At 48.5% G+C, this 20,102-nt stretch overlaps 1 protein-coding gene across 1 annotated transcript in view; it reads left to right on the top strand.

The window, feature by feature from the left end:
• Nucleotides 1-20,102, top strand: part of LOC116437392 (sorting nexin-2-like) — a 133,843-nt gene that overhangs the window by 29,734 nt on the left and 84,007 nt on the right. The window lies entirely within an intron of this gene.

The following is a 20,102-nucleotide window of genomic DNA, read 5'->3' as shown; positions in this document are numbered from 1 at the left end:
TGCCACCCTCTAGGGGAGAGACTGCATCGGAAAGCAATTCCCCCTCCTTGCACCCCGGCGGAAGTTTCGCAACACTGGCAGACCTTCGGTATAAGTCAGAGATCTACAGTAGCCCGTGCAATGCCCTGGTCTGCCACACCTCTTGCACTGGGGGATCGGTGTGTTCTCTTTTTGGCTCAGCTTAGGCCGCTTCCGTTTTTTCGCCTGTTTTGGTTGCTTTGGTTCACGACCAGAAGATGTGTGAACAGGCTGCAGGAACGCAGCCAAAGCAGACCTTCTCTGGTTCCCAGATCCCACCTCAGCGCAGGCTTCGACCATGTCTGTTACCTCAGGATCCCCTGGTAAGGCATCCATGATTTTTCTGCACTCCTCATTTGCGTTATCTCTCACTAACTGCCTCAACAACATCTGTCTTAACCAGTCATCCTCAACCTCCTTCTCCAGAGAAGCAGCGACTTTCTCTACAAAAGAGAGGAATAACTGATTTGCCTTGAACTATTTCAGTATATCGCTTTCTGGGCACAGACAATTCTATGGTTTTCAACAGGGCAGCCATGCCGACCTGTTGAGCTTGCTGCAGGATGCTAGAGGACAAGTTACCCTGTAGACTGGGATCAGAGAAGGGGCCAGTCCCCATCAAAGCATCCATTCCTGCTGTCCGTCTAGGATCAGCAGCAGGGAGCTGCATATTTGCTAATGCAGCCTTGCCGGACAGCTTTCTCCAGGTTTTCTCAAAAACTGTAAATTGTATGGGTTGAAATAGAATTTTACCTAAGTGTCTGATATCAAATGGAGAAAGCAAATCTGTATTCATCACCCTTATTATCTGCATAACCTCAGCAGAACCTAGGCCATATTGTGCCACCTTGGATTGGAGGTCCTGGGCAACTTTCCAAGCAATTACCTCATGCTTGTCATGCTCCCCTGAATCTGGGAGAGCCTTATACACTGGTGTCTCGGTTTTGAAAGACAGGTGTCTGCTAAGGAAGGCAGAAGCCCCCCTTGAAGTGGCAGATATAATCCCTTTTCCCTCTAAGTTATTATATTTTGAAATCAAGGGCCTTTAGGCAAAGATGTGGGAAATAGGAATAACAGTTCTTTACTATATATATATATATATATATATGTATATAACCAGTCCAACAAAACAACAACAACTGTGGCAGTAACAGCAATCACAAACCCAGTCCCAGCCTTCTCGGCTGTCAGGCTATTTCCCCTCGGGTGCAGTTCCGCTCGCAGCCGGAAGGGGCGCTGGTGGCTCCCGGTGAGCAGGGCAGGTGCGATGGTTCCCCCGCGGCTGCAGGGGGCGCTCCGGAGCGAGCTCGGGAAGCACGCAGCGCCAGTGCCCTGGGATCCCGGGAAGGGATGGAACAAAGGCTTCACAAACCCCTGGGCAGCCGATCCCAGACTCTCGGGAACAGCAGGCTGGAACGGCAGGCTGGAACGGCAGGCTGGAGCGGCAGGGACGAACACAAATCCCGGGTGGCAGACGAGATGTATCCAGATGGGAAAACCCCACGGAGGCCCAGGCAGGCAGGGCGAGCAGGGCTACAGCGTAGCGAAAGCTCGAAGCAGCAGCGGGGCAGGGCAGCCACAGCCCGGCCTCCAGCAGGGCAGGGAAAGCGGCTTTTGGGGTCCCGGCGTTGTTTCCAGCAGGAAGAAAGAACGGCCGAAAGAAAGAAGCAGCAGCTCCTTTCTCTGCAGCTCCTCTCTCCGGACGCTCAGAGCGAACTGACCCCACACCCAGGTGTAGACAAAGGAGTAGCCAGGCCCGCCCCACCCCCCTTTTTGTCTTTCTTAAGTACAGCTATTTGTCCCCTAGCAACATGCCTATGGGAGAAAATTCCTTTAACAGGAAAAAACTAAAACTAAACTAAAACCCCAACAACTGGGAAAGCTTGTTTCTCTTTTGGGGAACCAGTACCATCCTGAACTTCTGGCACAGCCTGCGGATGGAGTGTAACAGCCCCCCGGTTACCCCCAGAATCCTCAGATCTATTTGGCATTCCAAGGATTTCTAATGACCTCCAGTCACCCTCCTCCAATGCTCGCATCTTAACTAAGAAGCAATTGCAATAGGTCGGACGCACTGTTACCGTGCAGTCCTGAAAGGTCCAGGGGCGAGACCGGCGCAGCCTTTTCCTTCGCTGCGCGGCTACAGCCGCCTGACGACCTGGGGTCAGAACCTCATCTGCCTCACTGCCTGACAATGAGTCATCAGGCAAAGGCAACTTTGAGGTGCTGGGAGTGAACAGAAATGGACGGAGAGGGGCACTTTGGCTAAGTTCGCTAGAGGCAGAACAGACAGTACAGACTGCAGTTGGCTGTGCTGCAGTTTGAACAGCAGCTTCTTTACGGGAGGCCGTCTCGGCCGGTCCCGACCGAGCCGGTACTGGAACTGCTGCCGCCGTCTCTGGGGCTACGGCCATGCTCGCCGCCGCACTTGTCTCTTGCATCACGGCCGTGTTCGACGCGGTCATCACTTCCGCTGCTGTTTCTTGCTCCCCGGCCGCACTCGGCGCCGCTGCCCCCACTGCTGTTTCGTGCTCCCCGGCCGTGCCCGGCGCCGCCATCTCTGGCCGCATCTCCGCAGCCGCCACCGCTTCCGGGTTTTCCCGCGGCAGCCCTGCTTCCGAGTTCGCTGCTAGCCATGCCGTTTCCTGGCTTGGAGCCGCGTCTCCCGCGGCCGGCGCGGGCGATGCTGGCGGCTCGGGCGGTGGAGGCGGCGCGGGCGGCGCGGGCGGCGCGGGCCCTGCACGGCAGGGTGCCTCGGGCATCCACTGCTCTAACAGGCTGAGCAGGTCCTCCATCCTTCGGGATAGGTTCGGTAACTGTCAGCAAAGGCAGATGCTGTATTAAAAGGTCGATGGCTCGATTCTGCGACTGCGCAGAACAGTCCAGCGCCAAGGAGGGCAGCGGACCACACCCAGGCAGTCTAGGGGCAGGCACGCCCGGTGCTACGCCGGCTAAGAAGTTAGATCCAGGTGCATACGGAACCGAGCCAGGAGCCGCTCTGGGGGTCCAGTTGGCTAAGCCGCTGATTTGCGGCCCTGGATAAGCCTTGGCCGCCGCCCAGCTGAACGGCAAGGCAGGCTGTGCGCCCTCTCGCTACCCTGACCCCCCCGCCTCTGCCAGCACGGGGTCCCTGGGGGCTGCGGAGTCCTGCGATTGTGCAGGGTGAGGCGGCGCAGGCTCTGCCTGTGGAGCCAGGGGGGGTTTTCCGAATCCACCATCATTTGCCCTGGAAGCCCAGTCAGCGGGGCCCCCCTCGGACATTCCTCTGTCACTCATCACCAAATTAGGTGATCCAGCCCTGCTATCACAGTCAAGGGCTGTCAGCAGGATAAATAATGAACGCCAGGTTTTGTATAATTCTAACGCTGCTGGGTCCCCAGTTGGGAGCTCGTGTCGGACAGCACAGCCGAGTTCCTGCCATAAGGCAAAGTCCAGGGCAGTACCTCTGTCCATGGAAATCCCTTTTAAGGTAGCCTAGTCTAATAATTCCCGATCTGAGTTCTCAGGAATGGAGGTGTGCAATATGCTAAACACACCTTTCCAGACCAGTACCACAGCGTCAGTTTGTGAGCCGCTGTTCACCATTTCTCAGTTCTGTCAGACCTCCTGGTCCTGGGGGGGAAGGGGAACAGCGTACCTCTAGAGGAATTCGGCTTGGCTCTCAGCGTGCAGGACACGTCAGAGAGTGCAGATCACGTCGGGCAGCACCAAATATTACCGCAGGCCTGGTTCCTACGGTGTATCACCGTGTCCCGCAGCCATAGGGAGGAGGAGGAGGAGAAGATCCAGCAGGCAGGAATTGTGCAGCAAGATTGATTTCTTTAATTATTTTACAAACTCTTTATAGACTTTTTCTTCATAGTCTAATTGGAGAAAGGATCGGCCACCCCTTGGGGTGATTGGCTAAAATCCTAAAACATCCATTGTCAAAATATTTTTCTACTATACCATAAACAAGACTTTTCAAGGTTGCAGGTGGCTTGGTGGTTTACATTCCCTGCTACCTCTTCTGTGAGAGAGAAATATCTCTCACGGACTTAGAAAATAGCAAGAAAATCCTTGCTAGCAGCATTTTTGTATCTACACAGGAGCTCCATGTCTCTCCTACTGACAAGCCCAGAACTGGACACAGCACTCTAGATGTGACCTCATCAGGGCTGAGTAGAGGGGCAAAATCACCTCCCTTGACCTGTTGACAATGCTCTTCCTAAGGCACCCCAGGATACCATTGGCCTTCTTGGCCACAAGGGCACACTGCTGGCTCATGGATAGTTTGTTGTCCACCAGGATCCCCAGGTCCTTCTCGGCAGAGCTGCTTTCCAGCAGGTCAGCCCCCAGTCTATACTGGTGCCTGGGGTTATTCTTAGCCTGCACTTGCCTTTGTTTGATTTCAGACAGTTCCTCTCTGCTCATCTCTCCAACCTATTCAGGTCCTTCTGAAGGCCTGCTGTAATGTTTCAGATATAAAATGGGGTCTCCTATCAGATGACATTCCTATAGGTACCTCAAACCTGGGTATGATCTCTGAGGAGTATTTTGGTTATGAAAGGAATGAGATAGATTTGTCTTTACAAACAAACTGTGGGTCTGCTGACAGGTAAAGATAGATACCGAGAGATGAAAGAAGCAATTGGAAGAACCATAAGTTCTTCTTTCATGCTATGAAAACATTATCACAACGAGACAGCCGCCCACTTCCAAATATTGTTCAGTCCATTTAGGAAGAGGAGTCTCTCTGCCTGCGTGTGAGTCCTTTACCCCCGACTTGCAGCTTTTCCTGCAACTGCTTTCGAGGGTCCACTCTTGAAGATTTTTGGGGTACAATTTTAAGGTTGAGCCGTTCAGAAACAAAAACAGAGGCCCTTCTCCTTCCCTGGGAGCAAAGGGTCTTCATCATCTTCATCTTTAGGACTATCTCTGGGAGCATCTCTAGGAACTGAGGTTTTCTCCTTTCCCGTTTGGAGCAAAAGTCCTCATCTGGTTCATCTCTCCCTGTCCAAACTTCTCATGAAATTAGAGCTGCGTCAGCATCTGCCTATCTCAGCGCAGGTGCTTTTGCTCACGAGTTGAACACTCCACCCCCCATATCTTCATGAAATTACAACAGGATACTCTGATATATCATAGCTTCACAACAGAATTTCAGCTTTAAGCATCTCCTCTCTCTCTTCCCTCAGGTTTTCAGCTCTTCACAGCAATAAAAGGGTTACTCTCACCTCGGCCTTGCAGCTTTGCAGCTGGAATGTTGAATTTTCTTATCGCAGCGGAGAGGGGGGAGAGTCGAGCCGCTCCGGCTGCCCACGGCAAGGCAGTGGGGGGGGGGTCCCACGGCTGGAACAGGTCCATGGCTTCAGGATGGCCGTGGCCCGGCCCGGCCTGGCCCAAGCAGGACCTGGCCGGGCCCGCTGGGCCCTGCTCGGGCCCTGCAGCCACCTGTGCCATCGCCGGAAACGAGAGAGAGCTTGGAGGGGGAGTTTGCCTATTCTTAAATGTGGATCACAGAGGTGGTCACAACTTTAAGTGGCTTAGAGAGTTGTCCATATTCAAACTGGCCAGCTGATAGGCTCTATCAGTTCCCAGAGGAAACTGTAAGCACCCCTTAGCAAGGACGTCCCTTCCGGGACTATGCTTGCTAACCTATGACAATAGGAAAAGAAAAAGGGGGGTATACATTAGAAGGAGATCTGTATTAGGCGATTTGGGGAGTCTGTACCTCTCAAGTATGTCAGCCAATGGGGAAAGAGAGAGGGAAATGTGGCCGGGAAATTAGGATAAAAAGGAGGCTATGTCCTCTAACAATTTGAGAGACCACATGGTAAATGCCTCATTGCCTCTCCCTTTATTCAAATAAAGTAACAGGACTCCTCTGTCTCCTTTTTGGACATAAACCTCTGGTGTTTGTGGATTAATTTTCCTGACAATTTCTTCCCTAGCCTTGTTGGTGTGGCAGGGGAAAGCTTCTGGCCACCTGGAAAAGGTATCCACTAATACTAGGAGATACCTTTATCCGGTTGTAGCCACTGAGCCAGCGATTGTGATGGCTGAGGGGCCAAGGAGCCCTGAAATAGCAGGGGCCTGCTGGTGGACCGATTCCGAGGTTTAAGAACACCCCCTGACCTCATGGTGAGAAAGGAAAAGCCTCTCCCATCAGGTTTTGTGGTGCCATGCAGACTTGGTATGTCTAATTGACATGCTGCTCCTCGCCACTCCCCCAGAGTTTCCCTTTTTGCTCCCATCCCCTAGTCCTGCCTTTGTACCGCCCCTGTGCCCTCAGATCATTGGTCCCTGATGCTCCCTCCACTCCTGTATAAAAGCCCTGGGACTGCTTGGTACTGGCCTCTTTGGTCTCTGGTTCCCTTCGCTGCAGGATGCAATAAACCATCATCTGTGGAATACCATACGGGAGAGCCCTCCTGACTCTTTGCCTCTGGTAATGCGTGAGCTATCCGGCTTGAGCATGTATGTGTGTGAATCCGTGCCTAACAGCTGCGCGGGTGAAAGGAGTAAGCTTGCTGGTGTGCTATACTGCACCCACCGGAGCGATTCCTTTGCCAGGGACATTTCAGGGAAACACAGCTACCCTTCACAAACCCATGCATTGCGTTATTATCCTTGTTGTCATGGTAGCTCAGAAAAATCAATTTGCCAGGAGTGTTTCCTCTTTTAGTGATCCCTGGAGACAGTCTTTTTAAATTCAAAGGATTATTTTTAAGACATATCAGGCATTTTTCTGTAACAGACTTGACAATTTTTGTCATACAGACTCTGAGTATCTGTCTTGAAGTGATTTATGATGATGGTCTATTCCATGATCCTCTGTCTTATGCCCAAAAGTGGTTGCTGTACCTTTAAAGTGCAGGCCAGGGAAGGGGGGAGTTTTGGGCTCTTTGGTGGGCTTTTTCAAAGCCTCACTCTCCTGGCATTCTGTGGTGAGGTGTGGTTTTAGTTTTGCTTGGCTAGCTTGGTTTTGTCGGTCCAGGCAAGAAGCTTTTCCCTTCCCTGGCCATGGAGAAGCTGCAGCAGCAATCCTTCAGCTACCTTTTGAGGTGAACTGAACAGCAGGACCAGCAGGAGAGGGGTTGCTCCACTCCAGCCCCCAAACCTCGGGAAGCTGAGATGGGAGAGAAAGCACACCAAGAGGCTCCAGCCCAGCTGCTTCATCTGCCATGGAGAGGAGGTTGACACCAGAAAGTTACCAGGTTTTCATCTGATTCCGGAACTGCTGCGTGAAGCTCCTGTTTGTTTGTTTGGTTTTTTTCTTTTGTTTCTTTTTCTTCCCTTGTAGAGGAATTCTTTGTGAAACGGGAGCATAGGATACCCCAGGAGAGCTTGGGCATCCCAGGGCTGTTGCAGAAGTACCCCTGATAGGGCCCCAGGCTGAAGATAGGCTTGCAAGGCACCTGCTAGCCGGCAGCCTTGAACAGCCTTGGGAAAAGGTATACACTGGTCAGCTCCCCCGCTGCTTAGAGGCTTTCTCATGGGAAAGGGGCGTGAACTTTGCAAAGTATAACTTGGTGAAGGTAAACAATAAAACTGAAGCATGATGCTCAAATCATATCGGTGTTCGTGTCGTGACTCCGGCTGGCTCTTCTGCACCCGGGACCCCCCCCTGCTAAATTCCCTGAGACAGAAGCTGGCACCATCTTGTACTGCGTGTTGTGAGCAGTTATTTTCCCTGGCATTCTGGGTTTTTGTTCTGGTGTGTGTGTGGAGGGGTAAGGTCTGACAGTTTAATATCTAGCAGTTATTTACTTTTTTCCTTTCCCTTTGTTTTGTGGGCATTCTGTTTGTTAATAAACTGTCTGGGTTTTTTTTTTTCCACTTTCATCCATTAGTATTCATTTCCTATTGGTGTAAAGGGATTGTTGGAACCCTTTTAGAGGAGACAGTTCATTCCAGAGTGCCTTCTCCTAAATTTGTCTCAAAAATGAGACAGTATCTGAGTTCATAGACTTGTCACCATAGCCATAGCATTCATTCCCTAGCGTGTTTGTTGGTGTTTCTCCTTTACAGTTTGTAACATTAGCTGCGGTGGGACTATGACCTGGTCATTGGGAGTTACTAGCCATCCACACTCTTTATTCTGGGCTTTTAGATCAGTAGCTAATTTTAAATCTGCTTTAATATATCCAGGGTTAACTTCTGCAAGTGAAATAGCTTTCTCAGGTATTAACGCCAGGATGCCTTGTTGTGCAACCTCTCGTGCAGCTTTATCTGCAAGTCTATTGCCTACATGAAGTTGGGAATCCCTACGTTGGTTTGCTTTGCAGTGTCCAACTGCCACTTCTTTGGGCAGTTGGATAGCATTGAGGAGGGACAATATTTCTTGTTTATATTTAATCAGAGATCCCTGTGCTGTTAATAGACCTCTTTCAATATGGCTGCATGGGCATGAACAATGCTAAAAGCATAATTTGATTCAGTCTATATGTTTACTCTTTTTCCTGCTGCCAATTCCAAGGCTCTTCGTAGTGCTATGAGTTCTGCCCTTTATGCTGAGGTGTCCATAGGCAGCGGTGCAGCTTCGATTACCTTGGTTGTTGTGATTACTGCATAGCCAACTCTTCATTTTCTGTCTTGCACCAAGCAACTTCCATCTGTAAAGAGCTCTGTCTCTGGGTCTTCTATGAGTGCATCTTGCAGGTCTGGTGGACTTGCATAAACTTATTCAATTGTCTGTAAGCAATCATGGGTTAGCTGCTCTTCCCCTTGCATCGGGGTGTTCAGGATCTGGGCTGGATTTACTGCTATGGTTACTTTCAACTCCACATCTTGCTCCATTAGAACAGTCTGATATTTCAACATACAGCTCAGGGTAAGCCAATGGACCCCTGTCTTGGGGTGACTTTATGATGTGTATCCCATATCGCTGCCCTGTGCCCAGAAATTAATTCTTGTACCTTTCTATGCCTCTAAACTGAGCCTGAGAGGGGGAAGGAAAAACTGAGCAAAACTTTTTCAAAGCAATTTGCAGCTTGTTCAAGGTCACACAGAGATAGTGACTTTTTTTTCCCAGCTGCAGCAGGAGAGCGAGGAAGCACCCGGCTTGCTGCTCCCGGGTCAGTTTGTGGCCAGTTGTTCAGTTTCTTTTTCTCCGGAGAGAGACTGAGAGTTGAACTTTGTTTTTCCTTCCCTGGAATTTTGGATTTTCTCCCTTTTCTACTGGACTGCTTCAATATTAGAGCACATCGGGAGGACTTTCCACCGGGCACAGAGGGCCTGGCCCTGGGCCAAGCCCCAGCTCCGAGGAGACCAAAGGGAGGACTCTAACACTTTCCCAGGTTTTTTCACCACAGCGAGAGATTTTATTATGTAGCATTATTTTCCTTTTCCCGTGTGTTTGTTAAATAAATAGTTTTTATCTCTTTCACTTTCCTTTAAGGAAAATCTATTTTTTTTTCCTGAACCTGGTGGGGGAGGGGTGGTGACCTATTACCACAGGCCTGGGCCCTAGGGTATATCACCGTGTCCCGCAGCCATAGGGAGGAGGAGAGAAGATCCAGCAGGCAGGAATTGTGCAGCAAGATTGATTCATTTAATTATTTTACAAACTCTTTTATAGACTTTTTTCTTCATAGTCTAATTGGACAAAGGATCAGCCACCCCTTGGGGGTGATTGGCTAAAATCCTAAAACATCCATTGTCAAAATATTTTTGTATTATACCATAAACAAGACTTTTCAAGGTTGCAGGTGGCTTGGTTGTTTACATTCCCTGCTACCTCTTCTGTGAGAGAGAAAAGTCTCTCACGGACTTAGAAAATAGCAAGAAAATCCTTGCTAGCAGCATTTTTGTATCTACAGTGACCTGCCTTCTTTCAGAGGATATATTTCTAAATTTGGCCAAACCGGCACAGTAATGCATAGTTTTGGCCTAATGCAATGGTTACAATGTGCGAAGTGTATGCTATTATCTTTTGTTCCAAAGTCAATTTCCTGGCCTCTTGGATAAGGAGAACAGTGTGTACTTGTCCTGGGTTGCAGTGTATTCTATTACCATCCTCATGAACTGTTGAAATCAGGTGGGGCAGTGTCTCCTTGCCTCCTTCCCCCCAGACTATCTTTCTGTTAATGGCCCATCATTGTCCTGCCGCCTGACTCAGAGATAACTCCCTCCGGACTATCTTCTGTTAATGAGCCTAATCAACACTTGGCCTCATGACTCATTACCCCATTGTGAGATGCTCCACCCAGAGGGAGGAACCAAGCATCCCATCCTGGATATAATCTGAGATTCTGAACACCAGAAACAACCCTTCCACTGGATTTCCAGAGGACAGGAGCTACATAGCTACCACTGGACCTTCTTAGGAAGAGCAGACCCTTTTCTACAGGATCACCACTTCAGAGGACTGCAGCCACCATTCTACCAGACTGCTACCACCACCCTGACTAACAGGGTGTCAGGTTGTATCTTGACTGTGTCAGTTTAACCCAGTGTTTTCTGCCTTTATTTTGTTTTCCTATTAAATTGTTATTCTGACTTGGTGTCTCCCGCTAGTTTGTTTTCAAACTAGTACAGTACTACAGCTCGCAGGCATCTGGGCCATCCCTGGCTTACATTGTCAAATTGTTTTGAAAAGTACCCCACAGGCCTCTTCAAGTCTCCTACCTTCTGAGCCAGAATTCCAAGGGCGAGGTGCTGTCATTCATGCAAAAAAAGCTCAAAGGGCATTATTAAGTCTGGAAGTCCTAAGGTGGGTGCAGACATCAGGGCCATCTTTAAGTAACGGAACACATGTTCACTCTCAGGAGTCCAAATCAAAGGTCCTTCTGGGGCCTCCTTTAAAAGCTCATACAGTGGTTTAACTAAAAGTCCATAATTTGAGACTGACAGTCTACACCACCCCGCCATGCCCAAGAATGCTCTCAAATCTCGGGCAGTTGCAGGTTGAGGTACCTGGCAGATGGCCTTTTTTCTGTCTGTTCCCAATTATCACCATCCTGGAATTATTTCAAATCCTAGGTAGGTAACCTGCTACTTCATGATTTAAGCCTTTTTCCCGAGATACTTTGTAGTCTTCTTGGCCCAGGAAATTTAGAAGGCTGATAGTCAATTCCATGCACATTCCTTTTCATTAGTTTCAGTTGCTAGTAAGGTCATCAACAAACTGCAGGATCAACCCTTCAGGGTTCTCTTTTTTCCACATCTCTAATTCCTTTGCCAATTGGTTCCCAAAAATCATTGGGCTATTTTTAAATCCTTGTGGCAACACAGTCCAGGTAAGCTGAGTCTTCTGACCAGTTTGGGGATTTTCCCATTCAAAGGTAAAAATGCTCTGACTTTGTTTATCAGGAGATATGCAAAAGAAGGCATTCTTCAAATCTACTTCTGTAAACCATTGGTGATGTTCTGTAAGGGCTTTTAACAGGGTATAGGGATTGGCTACAACAGGGTGGATATGCTGAACTATTTGATCGCTTGTAGGTCTTGTTTTAACCTGTACTTGTCTGTTCCGTGCTTTTTAGCTGGCAAAATAGGAGTGTTATATTCTGATTTACATTCTACCAATAATCCAAATTCCTTGAAATTTTCTATTAGGCTCTCGAGTCCTCTTCTAGCTTCTAATTTTAAAGGATATTGTTTCTCCCTTACCAGTTTTGATCCAGGTTTTAGGGTAATGCTTACAGGCGGAGCTCGTTGGGAACATCCTGGAGCTCCACTGGTACAAACCAAGGTTATTATTGCATTTTCTATGACTTCCGGTATTCCTCCAGAGTTGTCTGGTTTCAGTGTACCCTGTAACAAAAGTTCTGACCTTCATGGCTTTAGTCTCATGTACCAATAATTGTATTTCTTCATGTGTAAATATAATTTTAGCCTCCAATTTACTTAATAAATCTTTTCCTAAAAGAGGAATCAAACAGTCCGGCATACATAGATCCATCATTTGCTGAATTTAAAATTATTGCTGTTAAAGAATGTTCACTTTTTTGTTCTCCCTGTTGCACCAACAATATTTACTGTTCTTTGGCTTAATTCTCCCAGGCAGCAACTGACAGAATGAGAGGACACAGTCTTAAGCTGCACCAGGGGAAATATAGGTTGGATATTAGGAAAAAGTTTTTTATGGAAAGAGTGGTTAAATACTGGAATGGTCTGCCCAGGGAGGTGGTGGAGTCACCATCCCTGGATGTGTTTAAAAAAAGATTGGACGTGGCACTCGGTGCCATGGTTTAGTTGAGGTGTTAGGGCATCAGTTGGACTTGATGATCTTGAAGGTCTCTTCCAACTTAGTGATTCTGTGATTCTGTTTGTATTTAGTACCGAACAAGTATCCCCAGTGTCTATTAAAAAGTCAATCTTCTGTTTCTGTTTAAGCAATCTTTGGCAATTTCTGATATCTTTGAAGGAGACTTCCTGTTTACACTTGGAGCAGCTGAGCGTATTTAACACTTGAGTACAATATTGTACTGAAAACCTCTTTTAGATTACATATTAAGTTTTTGTTCTGCACTCCTGAATACCATCTCTCTTTTTTCCTCACACACACAGCGCACACGCTGACATACAGTGTATACACACTGAAACAAGAGACACACATACAGACACACAGCACAGACAGTGCACAGAAAGCACACACAGAATACACAAGGCAAGCACGAGACAACATCAGCTGTAAAATGGTCACTTTCAAACTTCTTCCAGTCTTTTTGCCTTTCCATGCACAAAAAAACAAAGCACATATTACACACACACAGAGAAAACAGAGTACATATCAATTACTTCAAAAGCCCAACAGACACTCAGCTATGTTTCCACACTCTCCCAGCAAGCAGGCTTTATATATATATATCACAGGCATCCCCATGTTCGTATGCTGTCAAACTCAAATCAACACACACTATTCACTCCCATGCACACACTCCCAGAGTCCAAAAAGAATTCACAGCATCTGTGTGCTGGTTTGGACAAATTTGGAAATATATCCTCTGAGAGAAGGCAGGTTACAACCACCCATCCCCCACCAGGTTCAGGAAAAAAAAGAATTTTTTTCCTTGAAGGAAAGTGAAAGAGATAAAAACTATTTATTTAACGAACACAACGGAAGAGGATAATAATGCTAAATAATAAAACCTCTCACTGTGGAGACAAACCTGGGAAAATTTCAGAGTCCTTCCGTAGGAAGCCTCTCTCCTCCTCCTTGGAGCTGGGACGGGGTGGGCCCTCCTCCAGGGCCTCCACCTCGGTGGAAAAAGTCCCGATGTGTTCTGATGTTGAAACAGTCCAAAAAAGAAGAAGGGAAATAATGAAGTCCCAGGAAAACCAAAGTTCAACTCTCTGTCTCCCTACAGAGGAAAAGAAAGATGAAAGCTGGCTGAAAAGCAAGCAGTGCTTCCTCCTGCTCCTCTCTCTCGCCGCAGCAGAACGCAGAGAGGTTTTATCTGTGTCCTTGAAAACAAACTGTAAACTGCTTTGAAAGTTTTGCTGGGTTTTTTTTCTCCCCCCTCTCGGGCTCAGTTTAAAGGCACAGAAAAGCAAAACATTAATTTCCGGGCATAGAATAGCAATAGGGGATACACATCATAAAGTCATCCCAAGACAATCTGAGTAAACTTTTTCAACAGAGAATTAAGAATATCATCTCCCACTTTAGTTTTAGAATAAACTACTCCCATATTCGATAATACAACCAACAACCATCAGAAAGTGAATTCAACAGGTACTTCAGACAGATACAGAGAATTCCCATAGCGGTTTATGGGCTGGGGGAGGACAGGGAGGGGGGCTGCTCAGGCATGGTCGGGAGTGCTGCTTGGGACAGGGAAGCCGTGCGGGTTGGTGGTGGTGGCGACCAGGGCCGGGCTCGGGCTCGGGTTTCTGTGTTGTAAACCTGTTTTTTTTCCCTTTCTTCTTTCCTCCCCCCCCCACTGCTTGGGGCCAGGATGACGGTGGCCAGGCACTTGACCGCGGCTAAATGGAGCCTTGGCTGAGCCACTGCTGGGGGAGGGCCCTGCCTGCCCACCTGCTCTCACCCATGCCAGGAGCTTGGCACACAATGCTTACCGGGGCAGGGCTGGTGTCTAGCAGCATGGCACAGAACAGTACATGTGGACAGCAGCTTTTCTCTTCCCCCTTTTTTTCTTTTTCTTTTTACTGCGAGTGTGGCTATGGCGAAATGCTTGCCCAGGCACAATGCTTAAAGTTCCCAGGGAGGGACTGAAACCCCTTATCCAGGCACGGCCAAGGCGCTACAGCTGCTCAGCTGGGTACAAGGCTTTCAGAGAGGAATCAAACCCCTTATCAGGTCCCCTGGACCTGGGGGGGCCTCTAACCCCCTATAAGTTTACCAACAGACATTATAGGAACTAAAAGCCTGCCAGGGGCTCAAACCCCATTACCACAGTTACCAGAGTTACCAGAAACTTAGTGTGGGATTTGTACCCCCTTGTCAATAACCCTAAGATTTAAATGGTGCTTTTTACTTACCCCAGGGATCTTGCCTTGAGCCCCTTGGCGGTCTGCAGTAGAGGTTCTCCCCAAGAATTCCTCAGTGCTGGCTGGAGATCTGTCAACCATGGATCCGCAGAGGCTCAAAGGTCAAGGTCCCATCTGGGTTGCCAATTACTGTCACCAAATTACTGAAAACCAGGTACAATAAAACTGCTTAACACCAATTTTGGTGTTAAAGAGGGCATAATTTATTCAGGTGCCTGAAGTGGCATGGGGGATAACTCCTCCTAACATGCTTATTACTGGGTTCCCTGCCGGCTCTGTGGCTCACATGCATGAACGCACAAACGCAGGGAAGGCTCCAGTAATATTAAACTGATGGCAAGGAGTTGAGAAGGGTCCTTGCTTAGAGTTCCACAGAAAGCAGTTTATTGCTACAACTTCTGAAGGTTTCCAGAGGCAAATGACCCCGAACACATGACAGCTCGAGCTTAAGTACAGGGGTGTGGCTAACACCAGGAGCCAACCGGGGAAGCATAACTGGGGTACATTACCATAACCGAACAAGGCATCCTGGGAGAGGCTCCTTTCCCTCATCATAACCAATAAGTCTTTGGCACCAGAGACTGTCTTACCAAGAACTCTCTGTCCCTTGTACCACTGGTCAATTGGCCACTACACATGCCCCCTGATTTCTACAAGTGTGTTGCTCATATACAGTCACTACAGGCATATTATAATTTGCCTATTACCATAAAAACCCTCCCCATCTTCCCCAAATTCCCAAACTCAGTCCTTGTCTTGGCTGTAGCTGCATTCCTTAACCTGATGTGTTCTCTTTATCTTCCAACGTCCTTGCTTGGAGAACAATTTCTGCATCCCTTGCTTCTCTGCTAAAGGTCCGCAGACACAGTGTCTTTCTACTAAAAGCTCACAGTTACAGTAGAAATTGAATTAACCTTTTTGGTATCAGTATTCTTCTGGAGAAGTTGTCCAACTGTGGGATGAGCAGGTTCACAGTGTGCTGGGTGAAGAACTGGCAGAAACTCAAAGGGTTGTAGTGATGGTGGCTACAACTGGCTGGTGACCAGTCACCAGCAGTGTTCCTTTGGGCTCAATTCTAGGGCCAGTTCTGGTCAATATATTTATCAGTGATCTGCATGCAAGAGTTGAATGCACCATGAGCAAGTTTGCTGATGATACCAAACTCTGAGGTGTTGTTTACTCTCTAGAGGGACAGGACGCCTTGCAGAGGGATCTAGATAGATTGGAGCATTGGGCAATCACCAATGGGATGAAATTTAACAAGTTGAAATGCTGGATTCTGTACCTGGGACGGAGTAATGCTAGGCACAAGTATAAACTGGGAGAGGAATGGCTGGAGAGAAGCCCTTCAGAAAGGGATCTGGGGGTGCTGGTTGATAGGAGGCTTGGTATGAGTCAGCAGAGAGCCTTGTGTCTCGGCTTGAGACAAATTTGGAGGAAACGTCTAAAATTAACTTCGTCTGATAGAAGGCAGGTTTCAGCAGCCCCTCCCCCACCAGGTTTGGAAAGAAATTCCTTGGAGGAAAGTGAAAAAAAGCTGTTTATTTAACAAGCAGGGTGCACGCAGGCACGAAAAGAAAAAAAATGAATAATGTTAGATAATAAAACCTCTCGCTGTGGAGAAAACCTGAGTCCTTTCTGTAGGTGTAGCTCTGCTCTCTCCAGAGCTGGGGTGTGGCATGGGCCTCTCCGGGCCACGGTGTGGGGCCTCCCGATGATGTTCTGGTGTTGCTGAACAGTTCCAGAGGGAAAAAGAAGAAGCTACAGTCCCAGGAAAACTTCTTGCCTCATCTAACGAACAAGAAGCTAGCTAAAAAGCAAGACAATGCCACTCTCTTCCCTGCTGCAGAGCCGAGAGCTGGGGAGAGAGTGAGAGAGTTATCTGTGTTTTTGAACACAGGCCGCCGAAAGAATTCCACCGGTTTTCCCCCCCCCGACTCTCTTAAAGGTACAGAAAGGCACAGGATTCATGTCTGGCATAGGGCAGATGATAAGTACTACAGTATCATACAGTCACCCCAGGACACCCTGTCAGCCAATAGGGCAAACTGCATCCTGGGGTGCGTTAAACACAGTATAACCAGTCGGTCAAAAGAGGGGATTATCCCACTCTATTCAGCATCGGTGCATCTTCACCTTGAGTCTTGTGTGCAGTTCTGGGCCCCACAACTTAAGAAGGATGTGAAGGTCCCTAAATGTATCCAGAGGAGGGCAACGGAGCTGGTGAAAGGGCTGGAAGAAATGTCCTATGAGGAGGGCTGAGGACTTTAAATTGTGTAGTTTGGAGAAAAGGAGGCTGAGGGGTGACCTCATTGCTCTCTACAGCTTCCTGAGGAGAGAAAGTGGAGAAGGAGGTGCTGATCTCCTCTCCCTGGTATCCCTTGACAAGACACGTTGGAATGGTTCAAAGCTGCACCAGGAGAGGTTTAGAGTAGACATTAGGAATCATTTCTTTACCAAGAGTGTGGTCAAACACTGAAGCAGCTTTCCTAGAGAGATGGTCAATGCCCCAAGCCTGTCACTGTTTAGGAGACATTTGGACAATGCCCTTAATAACATGCTTTAACTTTTGGCAAGCCCTGAAGCGGTCAGGCAGTTGGACTAGATGATCGTTTGTTGTGGTTTGACACTGGCCAAATACCAGGCACTCATGAAAGTCGCTCGCTCACGTTCCCCTACCACAGCTGGGCAGAGGAGAGAAAAATTTAGTGAAGGCTTCATGAGTTGAGATAAGGACTGGGAGAAAACACTCCAAGGGCAAAACAGGCTCAACTTAGAGGTATAAAGTGAATTTATTACTAACAAAGTCAGAGGGGGATAATGAGAAGTAAAATAAGCCCTTAAAAACACCTTTTCTTCCCCCAGCCCCTCCCTCCTTCCCACCAACAGCGCAGGGGACACGGCATGGGGGGTTTGGTCAGTTCGTCACTTGGTTTTCTACTGCTGGGCAGGGAGACAAGTCGTTCCCCTGCTATGCCGTGGGGTCCCTCCCACGGGAGACAGTTCTCTGTGAACCTCTCCAACGTGGTTCCAATCTCTCAAGCAGCAGCCCTCCCAAAACTGCTGCAATGTGAGTCCCTCCCACGGGCACACAGTCCTCCCAAAACTGCTGCGGCATGGGTCACTCTTCCACGAGGTGCAGTCCTCCAAGGACAAGCTGCTCCAGCCTGGAAGCAGGGGCCCTCTCTCTCTACTGGGTCTTCCACTGGACCACAGCCTCCTCCAGGCATCCACCTGCTTGGGCATGAGCACCTCTCCCATGGGCTGCGAGTGGATCTCTGCATCCCCTGTGGATCCCCATGGGCTGCAGGGGGACAGCCTGCTTCACCATGGTGTTGGGGTTTAGGATTTTTGTTTTTGTTTCTTTCTCTCAGGGAATTTTCTCCCATATGTTGCTAAGAGACAATAACGACCGGATACTTAAGAGAGACAAAAGAAGTTGCCACTGAAAGGGTGCGGCTGGCTATTCCCTTAGCTGGGGGGTTTCTTTTGGAGGGGCAGAGATACCACGAGAATTGGGCTGGGGAAAAGGAGGCTGGGCGCAGCTCCTCGCTCTCTTGCTCTCTCGGCTTCGGAGGACGGTCGAGTGGCTGCTTACTAGGGGGGAATTCGCTGCCGCCGCCGGAGCCCAGCCCTGTCCTGCTTCTTCTGCCGTGGGTGAGCCTTTGCTCGTGAGAGCAGTCACTGAACTGGGACCCTATTAACACCCTACCTCACTAAAAAAAGGACTTTCACCATCTGCTTGGATGCCTCAGGGGGAAAAACCCTGGATCCCAAGCCCCTTCCCCTTCCCACGGACCCTCTCCCTGCCATGTTTGGGAGCCGGGCTGTCGCTGCCCAGCCCCACCATGTCTTTGCTACTGCTCCGGGTTTTTGCTACACTGTAGCCGGGCACCCCCTGCCTGCCGGGACGTCCCGCGGTTCCAGCTACAGCTGCAGAGTTTCTGATACATCTCATCTACCACACCGGGATTTTGCTTGTCCTTGCCATTCCAGCTTGCTGTTTCCGAGGTTCCTGCTACAGCTCCTTTCGCTATCCAGAGGGGGGCACCAGGACCGGCTGGCTCTGGGGGTTTGTAACAGAAACCCCTTTTCCATCCCTTCCGCTGGCTGCATCTGCCATTACCTTGTGCAGAGAGACGACCAAACTCGTGCCACAGCGCCCCCTGCAGCCGTGGGAGAATCATCGCACCCACCCTGCCCAGCCGGGGAGCCACCAGCGCCCCTTCTGGCTGTGACCGTAACTACACCAAAGGGGAAAGGGCTTGACAGCCAAGAGAAGGCTGTTATTGAGTTCCTGGACTTGTTTGTTGTTGCTGCCATTGTTGTTTGTTTGCCTTGTTATCCATATACATACTAGTAAAGAACTGTTATTCCTTTTCCCATATCTTTGCCTGAAAGCCCCATAATTTCATAGTTATAATAATTCGGAGGGAAGGGGGTCATATTCTCCATTTCAAGGGAGGTTCCCACCTCCCTTGGCAGACACTTGTCTTTCAAACCAAGACACGTGGTCATCACCACGGCCTGCAGAGGAATCTAGGCTCTGGTGCCTGGGAACATCTCCTCCCCCTCCTTCTTCACTGACCTTTGTGTTGATGCCTTAAGAGGCCTCCGAGACACAGAGACTGGACAGGAGTAAAAGAATAAAATAGATATTTATTTGAAAGGCCTTCAAAGGTACACCCTGGGAGCCAGAGGCTATTGCCAAAATGGACCCCAAAATAGATGACAGGTCACGAGTTCTTCACACCTTTATAGGTTTGGTTCATTTGCATATCAGGGTTAATTCTCCAATTAAAGCTTCAGTTCAATGATGTAATTTCCCCTCCACTGGCCCCCCTTAGAAGCTCTTTGGATTATACTTTTTGGGCCTAGGACGGTCTGGGTGACCTTGGAGAGCAGGCCCGGAGAGGCTTTGTTATGTCTACCTAGCACAAGTGAGAAGAAATTAGCAAGCTACAAGAAACCTCAGAGTTACACTCTAAGCAGTACAGAATCAGGAAAATATAAAAGTTAAAACCTAGGCATCAGTGTCTCCATGTTGTTTCCCTCACATGTTCTCACCTCCTCCTCTGCCTAGAAGAAAACACAGTGTCCTCTTTTGTTTTGATTTTCTTCTTAAATGTGTTATCACAGAGGCATTACCAGCCTCTCTAATTGGCCCAGGCTTGGCCAGCGGCATGTCCATCTTCAGAGCCATCAGGGATTGGCTCTGCCAGACATGGTAAAAGCTTCTAGGAGCTTCTCACAGAAGCCACCTCTGTGGCCCCCCGCTACCAAAAAACAGGCCGTGCAAAACCAACACATCATTGTAGGTCACTCACAACTAAAATATTCTATTTTAAATGTATGGCTTGCTGGTGGTCAAAATCAAGTAGTGGAGGAAAGAAAGCATAAAGGGTTTGCAGAGCAGAGATATACATAATTTAAAAATATAGATTAACTATGTACAATCTGAAGAAAGTAAAAATAAGTAGTTAGTCTTACTGGTCAGAATACCTCATCTACTAACATTTGTATTTTACGAGTTGTAGGTTTTTTGTAGGGGGTGTATATGTATAACTTTTCTTGTTATGCTCAGTATGCTGCCTATATGACAATCGGCAGTTGTTCAGAGTGCAAAAACTACTGGCATAGGCATT

The sequence above is a fragment of the Corvus moneduloides genome, chromosome W, assembly GCF_009650955.1.
Source record: "Corvus moneduloides isolate bCorMon1 chromosome W, bCorMon1.pri, whole genome shotgun sequence".
NCBI lineage: Eukaryota > Metazoa > Chordata > Aves > Passeriformes > Corvidae > Corvus > Corvus moneduloides.
The sequence above is the reverse complement of the archived record's forward strand: the minus strand, read 5'-3'. Positions and strand labels throughout refer to the sequence as shown.